The sequence below is a fragment of the Crocuta crocuta genome, unplaced genomic scaffold, assembly GCF_008692635.1.
Source record: "Crocuta crocuta isolate KB4526 unplaced genomic scaffold, BGI_CrCroc_1.0 scaffold119, whole genome shotgun sequence".
Classification (NCBI taxonomy): domain Eukaryota; kingdom Metazoa; phylum Chordata; class Mammalia; order Carnivora; family Hyaenidae; genus Crocuta; species Crocuta crocuta.
In genome coordinates this window covers 2,047,528-2,070,825 of record NW_027551562.1, presented here as the reverse complement: position 1 = coordinate 2,070,825, position 23,298 = coordinate 2,047,528, and the positions used below count along the sequence as shown (strand labels likewise).

General features: G+C 41.5%; 1 protein-coding gene across 1 annotated transcript in view; it reads right to left on the bottom strand.

Moving 5' to 3' along the window:
• The window catches only part of EFR3A (EFR3 homolog A), a 62,980-nt gene extending 60,274 nt beyond the window's left edge, over positions 1-2,706 (bottom strand). The window contains exon 1 of the mRNA XM_077750033.1: positions 2,626-2,706. The gene's annotated coding sequence lies outside the window, so the exon portion shown is untranslated. The remainder of the gene's footprint in view (positions 1-2,625) is intronic.
• Between the last annotated feature and the right edge of the window lie 20,592 nt (positions 2,707-23,298).

The window sequence follows — 23,298 nt, the reverse complement described above, 5'->3', positions numbered from 1 at the left end:
ATAAATTTATGAAGCCACCAGTAAAAAAAACATCTCCATCATTTGCAAAAGACTCCTGTCCCTTGCAGCCCGTTTCTCCCTCTCCAGGCAACCAGCGCTCTGCTGTTCTGCGTTATAAAGAGCAGCAGGCATCAATGGGATCCTACCATTTGACTCTTTCTGGACTCCGGTCACTCGGCTCACCTCTGCCTAAGGATGCTTCTCTGGCTCACCTGGGTAACCCCTACTCACCCTGCAGGTCGCACTCAGAGTCCTCCCACAGCCTTCGGTGCGCCCTCCCCCCGCCCCTCCCAAGCCTGGGTGAGAGGCTCTGGGGTATGTTCCTTCCGCTCACTGCACTTATCTCTATTGTGCTCCATCATGCTACTTTTCACTAGGAAGCAAATGCTAACCAAGTGCTAACCATGTGCCAGGCACTGTCGTGGGCACTAGGGAAGAGAGGGTGAGCAAAGACTTATTTTAACTCATTTCATCTTCATGAGAACCTTATAGAATAGCTACTCTCTATAATTTCCATTTCATGATGAGAAACTGAGGCACTTGCCTAAGATCACATGGCTAATATAATTATAAGAAATGGTTTGGTCATTTGGCCCCCTCAGTAGATCAGTCTTCGAAGGCAGGGACTGTAACATATAGACCTCTGCACTCTGGGCACCTACTGCCTCATCTATTTTAGACCCACAAGATCTTTTGGTTGTTGTTCAATTAATTAATAATAATAACAAGTAAGGTCAATAGGTTATGACTGCCACATGTATGCAAGGTTCATGTACATTTTTTTTAAATTTCCATTTAAACAAATCTTATTTAAATATTTGGCAATCAATCAATCAATCAGTCAGTCAATTCCTGGCAAAAATAAAGATTCTTTATATAACCATTCTCTACCTGCCATCGCTAATCTAACCTACCTATCATTACTCCTGTGATCAAGTGTTCAAAACCCCCTCGCTGCCTGTGACGAATTAAAGTAGATAAAGCAGAAGCCTTGTATGTCATTCACATTCCTCCATAATGTGGCCTCCACCTTATCTCTAGTAACGATATGTCCCAGACTCCTCAAGGAAATGATTTGAATATTCAGTCTATTAAATGACAAGTCTGGAATTCCAAATCAGAAATCGTGGTCAACACGATTACCAACCATTGCCCTCTACAATGAGGCAATTTAAACCTTTGCCTCAAGGTTTTTGGTCTCAAATGTACCCCTTGCTTTCTCCTGCACCCCCTCTGCCTTTTCTCTTCAGGCCCCTAGCTTGCAACAAAGAAACTAATCTCCCTTCTCCCGATGGCATATGTCCTGGCATACATCCTTCAAAGCTTTGCAAATCTTACTTCCTCTGAGAATGCTTCTCCGAGATTGCCAACCCACAAGAAAACCTCTCTGCTTTAAAGGCAAAAACTTTACCACCTGTTTTACTTAACATTTTGCTTACTAATTTATGCATTATGACTTAATATTTAGTATGCTTTTGCTTTATGTCAGTTGATGGATGGAAAGCTACTAAAGGCAGGTACCATGTCATATCTTACGGCTTTTATCTGTCACAAATTACCCACGCTATCTGGCAGCCAACAGTATGTAACCGATTAATCTCTTCTAAATGACTATGTTTAAATCAGATTTCATTAAAAACAGGTATCTCATATACCATGAAATATATAAATTAATGTTAAAATAACCAAAAGGTTTCTGTAATTAGCTACATTTTATTTATTTTTTAAAGTTTTTATTTTTTAATTTTAGAGTAATCTCTACACCTAACATGGGACTCGAACCCCAAGATCAAGAGTCGCACGCTCTCCCGACTGAGCTGGTCAGGCACTCTGACTACATTTTAAAACAAATTTGGGAAATCAAACCCATGTAACATTTTTTGGTTCATATCTATTTAACACTAGACTAAAGGAGATTTAGAAAATTTAGGACCGTGTCAAACAAAACCATTCAAATACAGCTTCTTTGAAAACCGTAATCTTCCACAATAAAGTTAACGGTTATAAAAAATTTTTAAGCATTTAAGTAAAAAGAGAACAAACTCTGTCTGGAATATTCTTCCTTTGCTTCTCAATTCTCTCCTGCGAACTGAGCGGTCAACCTACTTATTCTCTGGAGTGGAGCTCAGACTTCATTTCCTTAAGGCCTCTGCTCTCCAAGCCCACATTCGGTATCATCCCGACCTGCTCCAGGAGCACCCTGGGCTTCCTTTCTCTAGCACAGCATTCTTTCAGACAATACTGTAATTGCCAACTTCCTGGTCTGTGAGCTGGGCGAGAGCAGAAAGCCTTGTCTGTGCTCACAGTTGTATTCTTAGCATTTCGTACAAATAATCTGGCACTAGCTCATAAATTCTTAAGTCTTCAATACAGGAACTATCTAGATAAGAGACTGCCATCCATCCATCATGCCACATTGAGACTAATCTATGGAAATGATCTGAAAAGTAGACAAGCAAGCATGGGTCATTTCAAAGTAGAAAAAGGTAAGTACAAAAATAGCAGTGTACATGGTGAGACTCAGGGGTAAAAGTAGAGAAATGAAGCTAGGGAAACCTTAGGGAGGTGAGCGGGGGGAAGGATGGGTCAGCAAAGAGAAGGATCAGTAGATGTAGATCAAATTACTTTTGGGTCTTCGGGAAATATGTTGTCCACCAGGCGCTTGTAGCGAGGACGCAAGGCAGAGCAGCAGCAACACACTCCTGTTCAAGAAGGAATAAAAACACAAAGTACCGAGATTATTCATACTGTAAACTGACCTGGAAATTCAGGTTTCTGAACGAGTTATTTAAAGGAAAAAGAAAAACTTCAAACTGACACCAATAAAAAAAAAAGGTATATAAATTCAATCACTAATTAAGAAATGAAAAAGTTAAATTTCCTCTCCCCTCCCCAAAGACACCAGGTCAAAATGAATATATTCAAGAATTATTCCAAAGTTCCGTATCCAGTCCTTCAGGGGCAAGTGTGTGCTTCTACACACACACCCACAAAACCTACCAGATTCAGCCTTTAAGCAAACATATAACCCATACCCTCTTTACCTCCTTTCTGACCTCATCTCCCACCACTCTCTGCATGGCACACCCCACACTGCCACTGCCTGGCCCCGTCATCCACAGCCCCAGCCCATGGTCTTGAAAGACAGTCTGCTGCCAGTACGTGTATCTACGTAACGTGTCACATGAGGAACTACACTATTGAGGGGGAAAAGCTGAAGGGATGTCCAGGAATTTCAAAAATGCCCCAAGCCTGCTCTATAATAGTTTCACAGTTGGTGGTATCTTGACAAGAGCGATGGACTGGGATCCAGAACATCTGGGTACATTCCAAGTCTCACACTCACGTGCCTACATGGCCTTGGGTAAAGCACATCAGCTATCTGGAAAGAACCATGGAAGTGAGAGGGATCGGCTTTCTTGTCCTGCAAACTAATAACAGGAATGTTGGTCTGGAGCCACTATAAAATGATTCCCATGCTTTATGAAACTGAGATAGGTGTGTCTCTGTTTAAGTGTACACTTGTATTATTTAGAAGCCAAGATATTGTATGAAAGACCGCTTGAGCCAGAAGTTAAAAGAACTCAGATCTAAGCAGGCTTTTACTACCATCTCATAGAGTAAGGTTATGCAAGAGATGACTTCTCCACTTTGCTCATGCAGGAGGCATCATTCATGCATGCAGTCATATACTAAACGTCAGCGGAAGACCCAGTACTGGCCAAAACATGTAAGACTGAGTCCAGATTTGCAGAGGAGCAGAGTAAATGAAGTGCTGATAAGAACAGGACGGACCTAAGCTTCGCACAGCATCCTTAGTGATCACAGAGCACCATGTGCGCATGACAAAGCACTTTCAGCAAGGTAGTGGGGCGTTACCACCATTATTTTCCAAGAGTGGGAAGTTCAGCAGAACTGACCAAGTAACTTCCTCAACAGCAGCGGCCAAGTGAGCCTCCAACGTCTATCTCCATAACCCCATGTTCCTCCCACAACATCACAGATACCAGTGGTCCAAGCACTCAACAACCAAATATTGCTTTTGTACCTACTATCTGCCTAAGACTGTGCTGGAAGCCACAGATACAGGAAAGTATAAAAGAGAAAAAAAAATCCCTACCCTTGAGTTTCTAAACTCATTTAAAAAATAGGGAAATCAATTTCAGCAATAGACACTTAGCACTATGTGCCAGCAGTATAAAAATGCTATCCGTTGTTCAGAACGTTTTCTACTTCAACAGAAGAAAAAAAAATTCTAGAGTCTGAATTTTTCAGATTAACAAACACCAAAACACCTGAACTCTTTTTAGAAACCTAAAGCAAAAACACTGGTCCTATTATTAGAGGAAAAGTAGGGAGGGGAGGAAGGGAGGTAAGAGCCAAGTAAGCAAACGTTGTATTTCTGTCTACAACAATCTAAATATTCTTCAGATAAATATTAATGCACTGAAATAAATTAAAATCAAATATGTATTGAGCGCTTATCATACAGAGCAGCGAGCTAGGGAATGCAACGATGAGAAAAGCTTGTGACCTGATAAGAAGATTAGGATGAACACTCTGCTAACACTAATGCAAGGACAAATATAGTGCCCGCCAACTGCGATCATGGCAAAGAGACTGGCAATGGGCAGAAGAGCAAGTCTTACTGCTTCAGGGTTCCCATCAAAATGGTAAACTGTTATTTCCAGTAAGAAAAGATTCTTAATATCATTAGGTTTCACTTACATTGACACTTTTGGATATTACACATTGCTTCTAAAGAGGTGTTAGAAAAAATGTGAACATGGAATACACAATACCCAACTCCTACTTTCAGAAAGCTTAGGTCTACTGGAAGAAACAGGAGTAAAAAGGAAAATGCCAAACAGGCCACGTGGTGTTGAAGGGCAAGGGCTGTGGAGTCAGACAGGCCCAAGGTCTCTTCCTGTCCAGCTGGGTGGGCACGTTACTTTTTCTTACCACACCTATGTTTCTTCATCAGTTTAATGGTATAATAATGCCTTCTTCGTATTTATTGGTAACATTAAAAAATCAAAGTTTTAACATACACCAAGCATTCAATAAAATGGTAGATATTATTAGTAATGCAACAAGAGAAGTACTACAATGGGTAAGGAGAAGGTGCGCGAGGGCCCTGGAGATAATCTCAAAGACAGTATGAAAACCTTAACTTGTACACTAATTGTTTAAAAATGACACCAAATGGGTGCCTGGGTGGCTCAGTCTGTTAAGTGTCCAACTCTTGATTTTGGCTCAGGTCATGATCTCCCAGTTCCTGAGATCAAGCCCTGTTTGGGATTCTTTCTCACTCTCTCTGCCCCCCTCTCCACTCACATGTGCACTCACGCACATGGTCTCTCTCAAAATTAACAAACTTTAAAAAAATTTCAGGGCACCTGGGTGGCTCAGTCAGGTAAGCACCTGACTTTGGCTCAGGTCATGATCTCACAGTTTATGGTTTCAAGCCCCACATGGGACTCTGTGCTGACAGCTCAGAGCCTGGAGCCTGCTTCAGATTCTGTGTCTCCCTCTCTCTCTGTTCCTCCCCTGCTTGCACTCTGTCTCTCTCTCAAAAATAAAGATTAAAAATTTAAAAAAAAAAAATTTTGGAGCTCCTGGGAGTGGCTATATCAGTTAAACATCCAACTCCAGCTCAAGTCATGATCTCACAGTTCATGGTTTCAATCCCCACATCGGGCTCTGTGCTGACAACTCAGCCTGGAGCCTGCTTCAGAATCTGTGTCTCCCTCCCTCCCTCTCTGGCCCTCCCGGACTAGCGCTCTGTCTCTGTCTTTCAAAAATAAAGTTAAAAAAACTTTTTTTATGTTTTATTTATTTCTGAGAGAGAGAGAGAGACAGCGTGAGCAGGGGAGGGTCAGAGAGAGAGGGAGATACAGAATCTGAAACAGGCTCCAGGCTCTGAGCTGGCTGTCAGCACAGAGTCCGATGCGGGGGCTCAAACCCACGAACCGTGAGATCATTACTTGAGCCGAAGTCAGACGCTTAACCAACTGAGCCACCCAAGTGCCCTTCAAAAATAAAGTTAAAAAAAAATTTTTATAAAAAAAAAAAAAAAACTCAACAAATTCTGCATATGGTTCACAATAAGCTTTCATAAGAATATCAGTACCAGTTTGGGAGGGGGGCCAGGGGGGCAGTAAAATGTCATTTTCTGTGCAGGATCATACTAAGTATTTTACAACATCCCTCATGTACTCCTACACTGCCCCTCACCTACCCCCTACACCACCTCTCTGATACAGTGTCAGGGAGGCCATCAGTCCTCGAGCCCCCGGCTGGGAAGGAGTGTGTAGCAAAGAGGAGATCCCAGCCCGGATCGGAGGACTTCAAAGGGTTACTACTGCCACACTACATTCAAGTACTAGACAGTTTCTAAACACTTAGCTCTCCAGGAACCACGACCACGGCCAGGACTGCAGAAATGAGTGTGACCACAGACGAGGAACGCGTGGCCATCCGGGGAAAGAAAGACCACAGCGAGTTTCTCCAGAAGCTCCAAAATGAAACAAAAACGCCGTCCTGACTACTTACTACTAATGAAAAGCTACCAACTATACAGACAATATATGAAACCAGGCTCAAAAATTTCAGCTTACTCGTATTTCTATATAGCATGTTGAAGATAATATAACATCAAAATGACTGTGGCAACAGCAATCACAAAAGAAGTAACATTAACTACTTTAAAGAAGAGAACACTGTACTTGTAAACATCACAAGAAACAAAGTAAAATGAAATCATTGACCTACTCAGCCACAGAAACGGGGTCGACTCCCTTGTCGAGGTCAATTCATAGGGCTTTTCGAATTCAGCGGCAGGTACCTGAACATAGTCTTTCATGTTGTAAGATCGACTATTTTCTAGTTGATCTTCCTGCTTCCAGATCCTCATACGACTGTTCAGGAAGTGCCTAGTTCACATCACTAGGAATTAATTAGCAGAGGGTACTAAAGCACTGTAACTTATCTAACTGGTTGCTGACATCAACTGTAAAGCTATCAAGAACTTGATAATATCTGTATCAAATTCTGCTGCCAAGAGCAAAGAGTTTAAACAAGATGCTAACAAAAGTACGTGTTGCCGGTTCAATGAAAGCAGATTTCCATAGAGTTTAATAAACAAAAAAACAGAGATACTTACACCCTTTTTTCCTGAAAGCATTCCTTCAATCCCTCTCCATCCTCGCTTCGATACCCTTCCAATAAATTCGTCATGTGAGCCCCAAACCACCCAATTTTTGACCCTTTCCCAACGTTCTCCTCCCAAAGGGCTAAGCGCATCACAGATGCCTCAGGCAACTGGCAAAACTGAGCAACCAACAGGAATTCTTCCTTGACATTTCACTCTAGCTCATAAGGAGCAGGGGGGTCCACTGTCCTCCTGGACCAGCTGGAATTCAGAACTCCACTTACGATGCGCAGACAGCACGTGTCAAGTGAGGTAACTATGGAAAAATGGAACATGGGCACAGCTGGAAACAGAAAAACTGACCCCAAAAAAGTGCCAAGCCGCATGAGCATACAGGCAGGCTCCTGGGGCACTCTGATTAATGGCCTGAGTACTGCCTCTCAGGCATAGGGTACGAAATTAATAAGCATAAGCAGTGCGTGCAACAGAGAAGCCACGTAAAAACATGTAGTATATTTTTTAGCAAATTCTGCATACTCCTAAATTAACTAACCATTTCTTCTTTAAAGGCACCCCAAGATAATTTCTTCTCAACTCCCTACTAATATCATTCTCAAGACGACAAAGCCTGGATAATTAATAAAGACTCCTTTTCTTTTTTTAAGAGAGAAAAACAAGTATGAGCGGGGGAGAGGGGCAGAGGGAGAGAGAGAATCTCAAGCAGGCTCCACACTCAGCATGGGACCCAAGGTGGGGCTCAATCCCACGACCTTGGTTGGGATCATGACCTGAGGCTGAAATCAAGTGTCACGCTCAACCGACTGAGCTACCCAGGTGCCCAAGACTCCTTTTAAAATAAGCTACTTACAGGGGCGCCTGGGTGGCTTAGTCGGTTAAGCGTCCGACTTTCGCTTAGGTCATGATCTCGCGGTTCGTGGGTTCGAGCCCCACGTCGGGCTCTGTGCTGACTGCCAGCTCAGAGCCTGGAGCCTGTTTCAGTCTGTGACTCCCTCTCTCTCTGACCCTCCCCTACTCACGCTGTCTCTCTCTCTCTCTCCTAGAAATAAAAAATATTTAAAAAAATAAGCTACTTACAATTTCAATAAGCTATATTACACAATGATAAGTTAAATCTAACTGGAAATATTAATATCCATTATACCATTAATGTCTCTATTATTACACATCAACACAGCCCTGGGTACTTGGGATAAAGCTATCCTCTAAAGCGAAAGCAAGTTCCTACTAATGCTGCCACTGGAGCTGAAGAATGATCAGAGCCTATATGCCATCCAACTGCATGACTTTAATTAGGTTTGTTTTGTGATGTGTAGAAGCAGAATATAATAGTATCTGCATCTTCTACACAGCAATTACATTATCTCAACTAATTCTTACAAGTAATATACTGGGAATTCAGTGCCATATGTAGGGCTTACTAAATTTCATACTTTTAAATGGGAGCAGCTAGGGTCACAGGATTTTGGTTCTCTGTGTCTTCACTATACATTTCAACAACTGTAATAATTTATTACACGTATTTATATACATGTCGGCCTTTACCACCAGAACACGAAGTCCATACATCTCACTCACTGTAGTACATGTCTGGCGTATAGCAGACATTTATTAAAATGCTCCTTCACTAAAAGAATAAGGACCCAGAGTTCACTGATGGATAAAATAAATTTAATATCTACTCAGATATGTCCTGAAAGAATCAAAATTATCAAGAAATGTCCACCACAGAATGCTAAACAAATACCAGAACAATAGTATTTCTCCAACTGAGGATGATGTCAACTGAATCATTTTAAACAATTCATGTGCTATTTTTAGGCCTAGAGGAGGCCAGCCATAATCAAGGTGAAAAGGGACAGACTGTGTTTCTATTAGAAGATTCTAAAAATTCCTCACTTCTATGTACCCAGAATCCTTTAAGGGTTATTAGCAGCATCACATAAATTTTCTCCAAGGTTAAAATTAAAATTCAAGTTATGTATTCACTTAGTGTCAGAACAAGATGTTTGCTTGACACAATTAAAGGGATTCAGTAACATTTACAGTCCCACTGATATGTGCCCGTCCCAAGCATTGAATACAGAAGTACACGTATACAGACACACGTACACGCTACATGTAAAGTCTACAACACAGATGCTACTCCTTTGCCTCAGTGTGTAGACAGCCACTGTGTGAACTACACGGGATGAAACATCTGACATTTACTTAACCAAGACGACGAAGGTTTAAAAACTGATTTTAAAACAAGATTTGGACAACATTAAAGGATAAGGACAGGGATCCGCAGTGTACAAGGGTCACCCACAGAGGCTGAGAGAATCGGCACGGCTGGCTCACGTGAAGAGAGGCGTTACGGAGCACATGGGCTTCAGCTGGGAGCTGCCACACTCAAGCAACACACTGAATCATACGGATAAACGGGGACGGTGAAGGACAACGACCGTCCGAGGGGGCAATGCAAGCGTCACTACGGAGGATGACACAGGGAAAACCAGAATGCGTTTCCTACTGGTCCACAGCTCAGAGAGGAAGGGACACGGGAGGCGGCACAAAGGAAGCATTAGAAGGGTTTGGTGACTAATTAGATACAGGGGGTCAAAGAAACGGGAACAAAATAGCCTTATCTTCAGGAAAGTGTTCCTTTTAAGAGGATTTTAATCCATTAGAGGAATATTTTATTACACGATTCTTTCCACTAGTAATTCTATACCCTCTCTCCTTTCCTTCTCCATTTCACCACCTGTCCTTTATCCCCAGGCCCGGACCCCCCGTGGAAAAGGGGACAGCAAAGGCAATACGGGGACCAGCGCTCCAATTCTGTCGCACAAGACACTCTCTCCATTACGTTGCAAACTTGCTCTGCAGCAAGCATCACACAGACAGACCTCTGATACACCCGCTGTCCGCAGGAAAAAACAGCTTTTTTCTGAGTTCTCCCCCCACTGCCACAACTTCTAAAGAAAAAATACTCAGTAAACATTCTCCTACTTAGTTGATTTACGGATTTATACTTGGGCTTAACTTTACAGTATACTACCATACTTAATTCAGAAAATATTACTCAGCAGTCACCCAAAACAGAAGCAACAAAACACAGAATCATCCTGGCTTTTAGAAAATATAACCCTGCAAGACTCCACCTGAAAACCTCCTGGAATTATATAGAAAAGAATTACCACAAACATTAAAATCAGAAAATGCAATTCTCTATTCATTTCATCTGATGTTGGCTTTAACAACAAATAAGAAAGGAGCCAATGGAGGACACAGAAACCAGAGCTGCCACCCGGTAAAAGTACCCACACCCGTCTCCACCACAGTCAGGACGCAGCGTGTGTCTCATCCCCACTTCTAAGCCCATGTCCCTGGACCCTGCACACCGTGGACCTTCCTCAAATGTGCTCAGGTGGCCGTCTTGGAAGAAGAGTACAACATCCTGTGTCCCGATTTCCAGAGGTAAGTAATCAGATGAGGCAGAACTGAAAATTGAAATAGTTTGGGATTCCCTTAATATATAAAATATTGGGGCAGCAGGGGTAGCTCAGTAGGTTGAGTGACCAACTCTGGATTTCGGCTCAGGTCATGATCCCAGAGTTGTAGGACAGGGCCCCACATCAGTCTCGTGCTGAGGATGAAGCCTGCTTAAGACATTCATTCTCTCCCCACCCCCACCGCCCCCTTGGGGCACCTGGATGACTTAGTTGGTTGCTTAACTGTCTGACTCTTGATTTTGGCTCAGGTCAAGATCTCGTGGTTGGTGAGATGGAGCCCTGCATCAGGCTCTGTGCTGACAATGCAGAGCCTGCTTGGGATTCATTCTCTCTCTCTTTCCTCTTTGCCCTTGCCTCACTTATGCTCATGAGCACGCTCTCTCTCTCTCACACAAAATATAAATTTTTTAAAAAAAGATCCTCTCTCTCCCTCTGCCCTTCTCCCCTGTTCGTGCTCTCTCAAATAAAAAAATAAAAACAAAATACATATATAAAATATTGAGTAAATGTCTTCTATGATAATAGAGTCAGTAGTACTGTTAAGAATTACAAGAGTTGGTGGGGCGCCTGGGTGGCATAGTCGGTTAGAGTCCGACTTTCGCTTAGGTCNCCCCCCTAGAAAAAAAAAAAAAAATTAAAAAAAAAAAAAAAAAGAATTACAAGAGTTGGTGCCTGGGTGACTCAGCTGGTCACACGTCTGGCCAGCTCAGGGCATGATTTCACCCTGTGAGTTCGAGCCCTGCATCAGGCTCTATACTGACAGCTCAGAACCTGGAGCCTGCTTCAGCTTCTGTGTCTCCTGCTCTCTCTGCGCCTCCCCTGCTTGCACTCTGTCTCTCCCTCTCAAAAACTAAAGATTAAAAAAATAAGTTTTAGATTAAAAAATTAAAAAAAAAGAAAAGGAATCATGTTTTCTCCAATTATAAATGTTTTAAATAGAACAAACCATATGTGAACAACAATCTTCCTCATGAAAACCATGGTGCTATTATATTGATATTTACTGTGCACAATTAATAAGTTTCAGGGGAAGGGAGAACTATATAGTGGTTGAAGATATATTTAAAAATCATGATTAAGAAGGGGAAAAACTGAGGAAGGGCAAAAAGGAAATGAGACTATGTGCCATTTATTAATGGAAGTGAGAAAGTAAAATACAGTAAGCACTGATGTGTTNAATCTTCAAGAGGAGGTTGAATGTGCAGCTAGGGAAACATGTGGCCAACTTATTATGGGTTGTGAGTTTTCACTTGTGGAGTACAGTTCAACACATCAATTGGTGGAGCCTTCCTACAAAATCTCATTTTCTACTTCTCAGAGTAAATCTTGGTAAATCTGTAACAAAGCTGGCCAAAAATACAGAAGCCTCTTACTTTAAGGAGAAAAGGCATTCTTCAAAGACAAACAAAAATGGAGATCAATGTATATCTAAAGGACTAGTGACAATCTTAGATCATTTTTAAAAACTAAAAAAAAATCTCAGACCTAATGGTAATGCCAATTAAAATTTCATGATGGATTAAATATTTTGACCAAACATAAACAGCAGCAGTGGTGGTTCCGAATATACAGACTGCAAATCACTGTCCAAGAGACTCGACACTTGAGGCAGGAAAGAGACTGAGCACACAGTTTGTGATTGTAGGTTCTTACTAAAAACAACAGATAATACAAACTATCCCTCATAAAGATCTAGTTAATCCTTCACCACTGTTTTAATCAGTTATTAGATAACATACAAATCTTTTACATAAAATATAGAACTGGATTATGTTCTGAAATTTCAAGTAAATAACGAAGGATAAAATAATTGACTAGAGGGGCACCTGGGTGGCTCAGTCGGTTAAGCATCCGACTTTGGCCCTGGTCATTATCTCAAGGCTTCTGGGTTCGAGCCCCACGTCAGGTTCTGTGCTGACAGCTCAGAGCCTGGAGCCTGCTTCAGATTCTGTGTCTCCCTCTTCTCTGCCCTCACCCTGGCTGGTGCTCTGTCTCTCTCAAAAATAAACATTAAAATTTTTTTTTAAATAAAAATTGACTAGAATGAGCCAAATGTAAAACAGAAGTTCTACTAAAATAAAGATCAGAAGGAAATTTTACCATGCCCGCATTTACCTACCTACACTTCATTTAGTACTTAGTGTTGAACATACGATAAAAGCAGATAGTTCTTCTAATAAGGTCAAGAATTGGGCATTGGTCTTATTCTAACAACAGACACAGTTTAACAGAAGGCCCATATTTGAAGAGTTCTTCCAAGACAGACATTCAAAGAATATCTTAAGTATTTCATACAACTAGCCAACCAATCAAATTAGGTTTATGAAGTATCTTCTGCTTGTAAGGTACCAAAATGCAAGAAGTGTGTATTCAAGTTCTTGATTGAGAAAAGTAAAATTCAAAAACTTCTAGTTGTCACACTATTTTGCATCATCAATGACAATTTTAAGACTGTGGTTACAGAACTATTGTCGGTGATGTTCAGGAAATGATGATGAACAGGAAGTCCTAAAAGGCTGGGAACTGACCAGGCTTTCACAGCTCTGTAATCTCACATCCACGTCTGTTCTCACACTTGTTTCTCTGTGTTGGCAGCAGTTTGGTTTCCGAAGACTGGGGGTTATACCCTACTCGTCTCCCTAACAGTGCTCACTTTTTGTTGTTTTTTTTTATTGAAATAATGAACAAATGAAAATTCAATTTCCAGTAAACAGAGATCGAAAGTACAAATCAATAAACATCACCCAGTAACAAATACAGAATAAATTAACTGAAGATTTGTGAGTTCTTTTGTTTTCTAGGTTTCTATTTGAGAGAGCATGGTTATGTGAGCATGAGCAGGAAGGAGTGGAGAGAGAGGGAGAGAGTGACTCTCAAGCAGGCTCCATGCTGTGAGCTCAGAGCCTCAGGTGGGGCTCGATCTCACAAACCGTGAGATCACGGCCTGAGCTGAAACCAACAGTAAGACACTTAAACCCACTGAGCCACCCAGACGCCTCTGTGAGTTCTTAATAAACCTATTCTGGCTCCTAAGACTATGTCTCACCAAAAGCCATTTTATGTTATATATTAGTATACGCAGGATCACCTTATAACCAAGTAGCATCATACCGATTTTGGTGCCCATATTTACCTCTGTGTCTAAAGCCTTACAGGCACCAAGTACCCATCTAAAGTAAGAATATTAAACTTTAAATGTAATTTTTAGTACGTGGCATCATGTGCATGGCATGATACCTCTTTTTGCATAACTGGCACAATAAACCTTTAAGGTTTTGATTTCATGATCATACAAAAAAATTAGGTACAAACACATTTTTTTTCTTAAATTTCATTGCCGTTGATGCAGTTGTCTTTAAAATGTGGTACTATGACATTAAAAAAGCTGTTTCACAGTCTGTTGATCTTCAGTTTACAAGGAAGTTAAGTAAACTTGGAATCACAGAAGAGATAAATAATAGCCTTTTAAAATCAACATACTAGGGGCGCATGGGTGTCTCAGTCGGTTAAGGGCCCAACTCTTGCTTTCAGCTTAGGTCATGACCAAGGTTTGTGGGTTTGACTCCCACATCAGACTCTGTGCTGACAGCCAGGTGCCTGGAGCTGCCTTAGATTCTGTGTCTCCCTCTCTCTCTGCCCTTCCTCAGCTCATGCTCTGTCTCTCTCTCTCTCTCTCTCTCTAAATTATACATTAAAAAAAATTTTAATAAATAAAATCAACATAATACATTCTGAGACTCTGTGACTAACACACTATAATCTGTGATCAACCAACTAAGCCTCTGAAACAGCCATCAGAACTGGGGGCGTCCGGCTGGCTCCGTCCGTGGAGCATGTGACTTGATCTCCAGGTCATGAATTCAAGCCCCATGTAGGATGTAGAGGTTAGCCCCGTGCTGACTGTACAGATTACTTACAAATAAAACTTTAAAATAAAAAAGAGCCAATAGTGTTGTTTTGGAGAGCACATGTGCACGAATAGCGTGGGGAGAGGGAGGAGAGCATCTTAAGCAGGCTCCCTGCCTGCCACAGAGCACAGCATGGGACTCGCTCTCCGGACGTCTGAGGACCGTGAGATCGTGACCTGAGCCGGAATCAAGAGTCGGATGCTTAACTGACGGAGCCACCCAGGCGCCCTAAAAAAGAACTGATATCTGAACTAATATTCCATTCTGTACAAAGCACGCACAGGTTTAAGCCAGCTGCCTACTGACGTTACCCTGGTAACGCTCACAGCACAGACACCACAGTGCACACATTACTGCCCTCTGCTCCTGCCTCAGTAGCAAAGCCTGGGGAAGGAGAGAGGCTTCGGAGGTTCTGTTTGTTTGTTTGTTTTCAGATTTCTTCTGCCACAGAAAACTACTTGTTCTTGAGAACTTTTCCATTCAGACTGCTGTAAAAGTATATTTGCAGTTTTTGTGTTTTCTACTTAATGAACCTTGAAATCAAATCAAAATTTCTTCATAATCATTTCCATAGAATTCTCTGGGTGCTCATCAGAAATGGGGCACAATGTGTTACCTGCCTGCAAGAGCTAAAACGGTCTTTTACTGTTAACTGAAGAGAGCTCTGCCCTACTTCACAGACTCTGCAAACAAACGTGCTGCTGCGGGTCTGACGACCGTGGACGGCCGGTGGTTTGGCGAATCTGAGGGCGACTCTGCAATTCATAAATCTTAACAGAAGCCTGTTATTTTAAAAAAAAAAAAAAAATGCTTACTTAGCACAGAGTGTCGAACAGTAAAGCGTAAAAATCTCCAGTTCTGCACAAGCACTGAGGGGACGCCCGCCGAGAACAGAGCTCTGCGTGGAAGTAGCAAAGCCATTGATGTTCCCCGAGCGCTTCCAGGCAGGACAACACAGCAGCTGCTGGCCCACTGAAGGCCACACTAAGTAATCTAACATTTCTTTACTAAGAGCACAGGACATTCTCATTTGAAGGCCAACAAACACTGATGAATACCAATTATTTGAAAGGTACTCTTAAAAGGTACTGCAGAAGGTACAGAAAAGACCAGCAATGGAAAATCTTACTTAGCAAGGACTCATACGTTTAAAAGGGTAGAAGAAAGACGTACACATAAATGGTATTAATAAAATATAAGAGAAATGAGAAATTAAATTCCGACTAGAGAAGTCTAAGATTGCTTCTTAGAGAATGAGAACAGTGAGCTCAGTCAAACGTAAAATAAGTAGACAGACAATTCCTTAGAGATCAGAGGAAAAGATTTTTGTGAGCTGAAACGATTAGGTGAAAGCTTCTCACTGCAAAAGAGCTGAACTATGAGCCAGCCTTTGAACAGGAAGAAAATGAACAGAGCTAACAGAGTATTCCAGAAAGGCCAGGGAAAACAAAGGCAGTCCTGAAGTAGCAGAATCACCCACCTTCCTCATTCAGCTGAGGCGCCTAGGAGAAAAAAACCCCACCAGGAAGATAAACTAGCAGCAACTGTACAAATGCACATATTAATACATAGAGTTCTCCGGGCACCTGGGTGGCTCAGTCTGTTAAGCGTCTGACTTCGGCTCAGGTCATAATCTCACAGTTTTGTGAGTTTGAGCCCCATGTCGGGCTCTGTGCTGACAGCTCAGAGCCTGGAGCTGCTTCAGATTCTGTGTCTCCCTCTCTCTCTCTCTGAAAAATAAACAAAACACTTAAAAAAACAGAGTTCTCTCACCCTTGAAACTGTAGATCTTGAGACACATGGACAAGAAGTTTCACTTTGTACACAATATGAACAATCCAAAATGTGTGAAGAGGGAAACGGCATTATGAAACTAATGTAATTATGAGTGTAGTCTGTTGGTTGTGCCAAAGGATTTTAAAAAAATCACTTGGATGGGGCGCCTGGGTGGCTCAGTCAGTTAAGCACCCAACTTCAGCTCAGGTCATGATCTCACAGCTCATGAGTTCAAGCCCCAACGCAGAATTAAAGACAAAGTAAGGTATGGAGAACTTTCTATTAAAAGATGATTTAAGGGGCGCCTGGGTAGCTCAGGCAGTTATGTTTCTGATTTTGGTTCAGATCATCATCTCAGGATTTGTGGGTTCGAGCCCAAATTGGACTCCCTGTTGTTCAGCAAGGAGCCTGCTTCAGATCCTCTGTCTACCGCCCCCCACCCCCAGTCCTACCTCACTCGCTTGTGTGCTCTCTCTCTCTCAAAAATAAACATTAGGGGGAAAATGATTTGAGACAACTGTACCTAAAAGCATTTAATGTACAAAACATAGCATAAAGAGTAATTTTAAAATATATAATCAGAGGGGTGCCTGGGTGGCTTGGTTAAGCATCTAACTTGGTTTCGGCTCAAGTCATGATCTCACAGTTCATGGGGCCCTACATCAGAGTGCAGAGCCTGCTTGGGATTCTCTCTCTGCCCTCCTCGCGCACTCTCTCTCTCAAAATAAATAAACTTAAAAAAAAATGTATAATATAATCAGATTTTCAGATTTCTATTAAAATAACTTTAATTAGATGTAAATTAAAATCATTTCTGAGTATACAAAATTATCGACGGCAGTATCTGGAAATGATTCCTGTGGTATAAAAAGCTGGTAGTCATACTTTAGTAGTACTGGTCCTTAGTTTTCATGAGAAACAATCTACTAAACATTTTTTATATGTTTATTTATTTTTGAAAGGGATCGAGCGAAAAAGCACACATGTGGAAGGGGCAGAGAGAGGGGGACGGAGGATTCATGGCAAGCTCTGCACTGAGAGCTTCAGTACTAACAACAGCAGGCCCCATGTGTGGCTCGAACACCTGAACCGCGAGATCATGACCTGAGCTAAAGTCGGACGCTCAACCAAATGAGCCACCCAGGCGCCCCTAAACACTTTTTTTATGACCTACGAAGGGGTATGTGAACAAGCAACTCTTAGCAGGATACACCAATCACGGGAAAGTAAGTCAACAGGGACTTAAAACACAAGCTAAATGTTCAAAGTAAATACCAAAAATGTTCACTGCATTGCAGGTTTTAGATTTTTATTTACTCAGAGAAAGAAAAAACCTACTAAATCTACCAAGGACAATTTCAAAGTTTATTTCATTCATCTGGGCTTGCTACTGTTCCCACTTCCTTGTAAGTCAAAGGGCAGGGATTTCCATGGAAAGCTGAAGATCTGGCTGGTTTATAGGACACAGTGCTTTGCTCACGGGCAAAGAAGGTTAGTTGGCTGACCTAAGTTAGCTGAAGTAGGTGGCCATTTTTTCCTCATTTTCATGTTTTAGTACTTTCCTTCTAAATTAACTTGCCAAACTTAAACCAGTTTGGTTCAAACCCAGACTCACGAAACAGCCTTTATTCCTCCTCAGAAGTTGTCTGAAAATGGCATTTCCAGTTTGTGAAAGTGGGGGGGAGGGGAGAACTGACATTTTCCATATGCCTTTGAAAAGGCTGTGAAATTATAAGGCAAAATGAACACAGGAAGAATACATGAAATATTTCACTGTACGTCAGAAATATTGAGAATATAGTGGAAAAGATGATTAATATAGTACCCACGATCAGACAATTTATAAGACAGTTTACTCAGAATATACCGAAAAAAAATCCAAATCAATCATTTTATAAAATACACATGATTGATTTCACAGCCTATTTTAGCTGTACACACACATATTTATTTAAAGATTTTTAAAATGAAGTCAGTTGAACTTTGCCAAAATAAAGCTCTCTCCAATTTATTTTTAAAAAATTTTTTTAAATGTTTTATTTATTTCTGAGAGAGAGAGAGAGAGACAGTGTGAGCAGGGGAGGGTCAGAGAGAGAGGGAGACACAGAATCTGAACCAGGCTCCAGGCTCTGAGCTGTCAGCACAGAGCCCGACACGGGGCTCAAACCGTGAGATCAAGACCTGAGCCGAAGTCGGAAGCTTAACGGGCTGAGACCCCCAGGCGCCCCTCTCCAATTTGTTTATACTTCATCACCAGGTGGGTCTTAGACAGTTTCCACCTTTTCAGCCTTACTTTCCAAATAAATCAGAACATCTTTCACAATGAAAACTGTGAGCACTCACAGCTCTCAAATCAAGCCCCAAACCTTTTCCTCCCGTGCATTTGTTTACGCCAGCCTATCTACACAGAATACTCTACCTTAAACAATTACAGGCATTCAAGAGTTAATATGCATTCCAATTACAAAAGACTCCTGGACATGAAATCTACTACAGGTTATAAACTAGGAGGTTCAATAATTTCAAATAGAACTCATCACACCGAGTTGATTAAAAAAGCACAAGACATAAACTTTAAAAGGAATGTGCAACATGGGCACATGGGTAGCTCAGTCAGATCGGCTCTGGTCATGATCCCAGGGTTAGCCCTGAGTGGGGCTCCACGCTGAGCTTGGGGCTCTCCTTTTCTCCCTCTGCCCCTCTCCCGTTTGTACTCTCGCTCTTTCAAATAAAAAAAAAAAAAAGAAAAAAGAAATTTAAAAAAATAAGAATTTGCAACGAACTGTTACAACAGAAAGACAATAAAAAATGAAGCCTAACTCTGTACCTGGAAAACGAAGGCAATGGGTTAACAATCGGGATGGTGGAGAGTTCTGGGCTGTCAGGCTGAAGTACATCAACTTGTGGGAACACAGCTGTCCACTGACTTGTCAGGGATACTTAGAAGATTAAAACAAGAAATTAAAAGCAAAGCTAACTTTTTAAAGCAATGAACACGTGCTGTGGGAAGCACTGTGTTCCCCCAATGGATACCTTGAAGTTCTAACCCTAGGGCCTCCGAATGTGATCTTATTTGGACAGTTTTTGCACAGCTAATCAAGTTACAATGAAGTCATACAGGAGGAAGGCACGTCCGTGATCAATGAGCAGCGTCCTTCCAGAGACAGACCTGGAGGCCCACAGGGAAGGAGGCCAGGGGAAGACAGGAAGGGAGGAGTTAGGCCGCCACAAACCAGGAGCTGGGCCTGCGAGCAGCAGAGCTAGACAGAGCGAAGCCGGACTCTTCTCCAGGGCCTCAAGGGGAGCAGGGCCTTGTCCACACTTAGATTTCAAACTTCTACCTTCCGGCACAGTGAGCATACTCTGTTGTCTAAGTCATCCCGTGCATGGGACCTTGTTACAGTGGCCTTGGGAAACTATGACAAGTAAAATTTCCTATGGCCTGTACACCAGCGAGTTCTCTACTCATCAGCGATGTGCCCTTCTTGAAATCAATTCTAATGCCAAAATGACTTGAGGTCAGCCCCCAGAGAATATAATTCATTCCTTGATATTCCAATCATTCAAACTCATTCTTTCCCCCATCCCAATAGAAGCATACAAAATAACAGGTAAGAAAAGAAAGACTTGCTCAATTCTACCAATTTTCTTCCAGAGCCAAACTTATCTAAGTTTAAAAGGTAAATGAACGTCCGGTCTTGGTAAAAGAAAAAATGACTATGCCACCAGCTTACATCAAAGTTTATTAGAGACGTATGGTTTTAATCATAGAATCTTATAGCTAAGAGAGAAAAAAATTCACTTTTGTGTCTCACACATACTATTACAGGTTCAAATCCATCGACCCCCCAATTCCTATGTTGAAGCCTAACTCGCAGGGCCTCAGAATGTGCCTTTATGAGACAGGGCCTTGCAGAGGTAATTAAGTTTGGACAACATCATTGGAGCGGGCCCTAATTGGACAAGACTGGAATCTTGTAAAAGAGGTGAAATTCAGAGGCAGCCACACACAGGGAGAAGGCCCCAGGAACACGAGGGCGGCCACCTACCGGTCAGCGAGAGAGGCCCGCAATGCACACAGCCCTTATGGCCCTCATAAAGACCCTGCCAACACCCTGATTCCAGACCTCTGACCCCCCAACTGTAAGCTAATAAATTCGTTGTTTCTGCCAGCCAGGGTGTGCTCCTGTTACAGCAGCCCGAGGCAAACTAACACAACAGCCAATGAATGCTAAGCGCAGGATCGTGGGACATGAATTCCCGAATTCCCACAAACCAGAAGACCTGACCACATGGCTCCAGGGCCCAGTCTACCCCAGGAATTCCCTGCTCTTTGTTCCTTATCTGCCAGTCTGATTCCTTCCGAACGCATTTAACAAATATGTGAGTATCTACTATATTCCTGATTGTATCTTCCTTAATGCTCACAAGCACCCTATTTGGAATCATCAACATTTACAGGTTACAAATACGGGATCACAAAGGTAAAAGTCCAGGGCACCCGGGTGGCTCAGTCGGTTAAGTGTCCATCTTTGGCTAAGGTCCTGATCTCACGGTTCGTGGGTTCGAGCCCCGTGTTGGGCTCTGTGCTGACAGCTCAGCACCTGGAGCCTGCTTCAGATTCTGGGTCTTCCTCTCTCTCTGCCCCTTCCCTGCTCCTACTCTGTCTCTCTTGGTCTCTTAAAAATAAATAAATGAAAGAAGAAAGAAAGAAAGAAAAGAAAGAAAGAAAGAAAGAAAGAAAGAAAGAAAGAAAGAAAGAAAGAAACGTGATCTTAACAGTTCATATACTGCACTGTCTTCCTGAGACAGGGTTGAAAAAAAATGCTGAATCATTTAGTTTGGAGACTAAAGTAACATAGTCAAAATATTATGCAGCCAACAAAAGACTATACTATTGTTACCATGGTACAAAAACCAAGTCAGATGGCACAGAATGGAGAAGTGACACCCAGCCTGAGACTGTGTCATATTACAAAACATCCCACTTCTAGAAATTATCTTCTTTTCATACTTGTAAATTATTCTTGAGCTCTAAAATGTCCCTAAGAGGCAGCTCTTTCTGTTCATGGGTCTTGTCCCCATGTTATAGTAAAAACCAAAACAATCAAATAGAAAATAAAATAAAATGTCCCTAAGAATATAAGAATATGTATGGAAAAAAGGAGAAGCTTCTGTTACACTAATTTTAGAGAGCCTCCACAAAAAGTTACTGACAAATTCCCAGCATACCAGGGCAGACGCAGGGCTGCCTGGGGCATGCAACCACTGGGAAAGGGGGAAAGAAGCCCAGGACTGCACAAACACCGCCAAGCGAGGGCCACTGCCCAGATTCCTTACAGCTTTCCCATTTGCTGTGCACCCTGAGTTTCTGCTTGTACCACCACCACACTCTGGCACAAGTGTCCCGAAATCAAGAAGGAAAATAATGGAAACAATTCCATGCAACCTTTCCCAAAATCCTAGCAGCAAACCTGTACTTTAAGCAAGTTCCAGTTTGGAAGCTACAGCCCACCACTACTTTGTAATAACAACACAGGAATCCTTTGCTTTACAGACATAGCAGGCAGGGAGGAAAGTGCAGTGATCTCTCCCCTCCATAACTAGGACTATATTGTGATTATGGTAATCTAATATTGGATGCTTTCAGAGTTTTAAGCTTAAAGATATACTATGTAAGTTTAAAACTCCACAAATAAAAGTATCTTCTCTACAATGAGGAGATTAAAAAGAAGTGGAATTGCAGACCTTTAATTTTAGCAAGTCTCCTAAGTATTTATCAAAATGTGAGTCCTACTGAATCAATATCTGGAGGGGAAAAAAAGTGAGGCATCCATCTAGAAATTCATATTTGTAATCACTGCTCAGATAATTCCTAGGGTTTCTGGTTTATATAAAACTTGAGTCCTTTTTTTTTTTTTAAAGTCTTTACACTTAAAACAGGTAAACTTTATGGGATGCAAATTATATCTCAATAAAAGTCTTTTTCAAAAATCAATCATTTCCTTCATTATACCTACTGTGGTCTTAACACGAAGGTCATGATCTGAAGCCCTACCCCTACGCCACTACACAAAATGAGAACACGGGTAACAAAGACAGGGTGACAGTTCCCGAACCTTTTAAAGTAAGCTCTTTTTCAAAAAGCACCAACAAATACCAGTTTTAAAAACTAAGGCTCTATAGTCTAGAAAAATAAACCCTTCAATCAAAAGATAATAATCTGTCACTCTTAAGAGCAAAATGATCTGCCACAATGACTGAAACTTTTCTCAGTCTAACTAGGTTGATATGCATTACTTTTTAATTAAAAATCCTCTGACTATTTCACAAGTAGGATGTTAAGTTATATCAAGCAAAATTCAAAACAGCTTTAGAATTCCACAACTACTTAAATTTTAATAAATTTCTATTTCATCATTAGTCATGGAGTAACAAAAGTGTTATATCTGTTGGGGATGTTTGTAACTTCCAAAATCATTTTTAGAACAAATACATTTAATACACCGACAGTCCTAAGTCTTATAAATTTCACAACACCCACAGCATCTATGCCATATGTTGAAGATTTTCATTTAAATTGAGATGATTACATTATCTGATTAAACAGTAAAGGAAAAGACAGACAGCACCGTTAATTATGTACCTAAGGAGAATGTGTATTTTAAGTTATTGTTTATCGTAAGTTTAAAGATAGCAAATATAACATGGACTTGTTGATAAGCCCTGCTAAGTAAAAAGTTGAATAAAAAAGCAGTAAGCTACTAATTTAAGCCTTCAAATTTCACTGTTTGATATGGTCTCCCCAACTTCTAACTAAACCAGAGAGACTCTAAACATTTTGTATTCACTCCAATCAGGAGGTTTTGGTAACACAAAGTCAAAAGCCTAAGACATCTTTCAATTTATCACACACACATTATGGTCAGAGTTAGTAGATTCAATT